Genomic DNA, 2,649 nt, shown 5'->3' on the forward strand with positions numbered 1-2,649 from the left:
AGGTGCCCCCCCCCCCCCTCGTTTGAGCAGAAGTTAATCAAATGGCGTTCCAGCCATGACCTTTCATCTATCTACCTATTTATATCTTTGTAGGTATTCCCTCTATCAGTATATACTCCAATCTATCCTACGTTTCAAAAGACAATAGGGAAGGGTGGTTTTTAAGGGGAATTTGGCTGCTATTTCTGAATAGGTTGGTAGATCGCTCGCTGCTACATTTGTGTGGGATTACACATACATGTTTGTGTGCATATTGTTTTTAGTCGTTTTTATATGCGAATCAACTGAATTTTCATTGAAAATCTCAGGGTTTATTGAATTTAAATTTATCAAAAAAAAAAAAAAAAAGAAAAATACAAAAAACTCAAAAGAGCTAAAATTATGTTTGAAGTATGATAGTTCTTCCCACTTGATATGTCTTGTTTCTTCTAGTTATATATCTAAACATATGAATTCGTTTCATGAATCTCATTTAAAATTTTTTTACTGGAAATAATGTAGCTAATTGGAAGTGTTTAGAGTGGTTTGTTTCGCTTTTGACCGGATTCTCGTTTCTAAACAACCAGGCATGTAAACATCACTATCACTGTCATCTTATATATTTTTATATTTCTTTCTATTCCCGTTGGAAATTATTTAAGAATTTCATTGAAATATGTCACTTAAAGTTTATGAAATATATATCCACTGAAAAATACATAGAAAATTGTATGTTTTTCAAGTGTATTTTGTTCTTTATTATCGTCTGCAGACAGACTGTGAACATCACTGTCGTTACATTATATATTTTTTCGTTAGTTTGCCCTATTTCTGTCCTAAATTGTCTAAAACTGTAATTGAGAAATGTCATTTAGGATTCATTTAATTTCCTGACCAATAAAGAAAATTATGAATTTTAAAAGTATTTTGTTCTATTGTCATCCATAGACATGTAAACAATCCCCATCAATTCGTTTTATATATATATATTTCGGTAAATTTTGGTATTATTTACCTGTATTTCTCTATTTCTGTCCTGAATTTCGTTGAAAAGTGTCGTTTAAGGTGTATTAGTTACATATTTCCCGAAAAATATTGAAACTTTTAAAGTGTATTATCATTTCCAGACAAATCGGACAGTAAACATCACCATCAGTTCATCTTATATTTTGTTATATTTCTCTGTTTCTATTGTTAACCTTACATAAATTTCATGGAAAAATGTTGAATGTTTATTAAATGTATATGCAGTGGAAAAATAATATCGAAAATTGCAAAGTTTTAAGTGTTCTTTCTATTATCATCCATCGACGGATTTAAACATCAACCACCATTGGTCGTTTTATATATAAAAATTCTCTAATTTCATGCTTCATTGAAAAATGTCGTTTAAGGGTTGATATATATTTACAGGGGTGGGGGGAGATCAAAATGTTATTTTTTCGTTCATTTTTAGCCGAGCGCAGAAAACATACAGGCAAGCATGGCGGTCAGGCTGTCGGTGTTGTAAACATCGTTTTCTTGTTATAAATATATTCTCTTCAAGTCTGCCATTAAATGCGGACCACCTTTGATCATAGGTCTGACCTGGCCTACACAACAATCGTATGTGACAAACGAGGAAGAGAGTGCTCAATACATGGACAGTATATTCTTTTTGTTAGAAATTGGTGATTTAGCCCGTCACTACTGTCAGGTGACGATGGACATATCTTTGCGCGCGCGCGCGCGCGTGTATGTATATATTGCTTGTTTTTATGTCTAGTTCCATTGAAACTATATCAAGCATTAACTAAAGGTTCACTCCACATTGTGGTATCAAAGTTAATTTAAAAAAGAGCTTGACCGTTTCCTTGTTTATATATATATATATATATATATATAATGTGCATGCACACACATACATAGCCTTTGTGTATAATTGAGTATATATATAAATATATATATATATATAAACACATATATACACACTGTATGATTGTGTATATATATATATATATATATATATATATATATCCAAGATAGGCTTAAATAATGAACAATGCTAAAGATTACTATGGATAGTTTATTGAAACACGGGAGAATAATTTTGCCGCAAATATTTTAAGGTGTTCTGTTGTTACATAATGAAACAAGTATTTATGCTTACATGCATAATATCTTTTGATTTTAAATTGTAATGCAAAGACGACGCGATGACCACTCTTATCTTTTATGATGAGATCTATGACGACCGTATAGTCCTTTCTTGGACCTGCAAACTATTGCAAGGGAGGGTCATGGCTGTGCGCGCGCGCAGTCACACTATGTAATGAGGTTAACATGAAGAAGGTCATCCAACTGTTGAAATCCTGCCAAAAGTGGAACGGTCGAGTGGGACGTCCTCGACCCTTCAGACGAGGGTCGCAACTGTGAATAACTGGCCTGGTGCGTGACAACACCTTTATTCCATGGCAGCATGGATATAGGACATAAAACGATGTCACACGCACGTTCCTCCCTCCACATATTCCTTGTCATAGACGTTTTAAATAAATACACCGTCCCCCTGTCTTTGTTTCATTTCACCTAATTTGTGAATCTTTATTATAAACCTTATCTAGATTTCAGTTCACAAACGTACAGTTGTGTCTATTATATATATATATACATACACAAGTATATATATAT

General features: G+C 32.9%; 1 protein-coding gene across 7 annotated transcripts in view; it reads left to right on the forward strand.

Moving 5' to 3' along the window:
* Positions 1 to 2,649, forward strand: part of LOC106879945 (uncharacterized) — a 93,318-nt gene that overhangs the window by 2,347 nt on the left and 88,322 nt on the right. The gene's annotated exons all lie outside the window — the stretch shown is intronic.

The sequence above is a fragment of the Octopus bimaculoides genome, chromosome 30, assembly GCF_001194135.2.
Source record: "Octopus bimaculoides isolate UCB-OBI-ISO-001 chromosome 30, ASM119413v2, whole genome shotgun sequence".
NCBI lineage: Eukaryota > Metazoa > Mollusca > Cephalopoda > Octopoda > Octopodidae > Octopus > Octopus bimaculoides.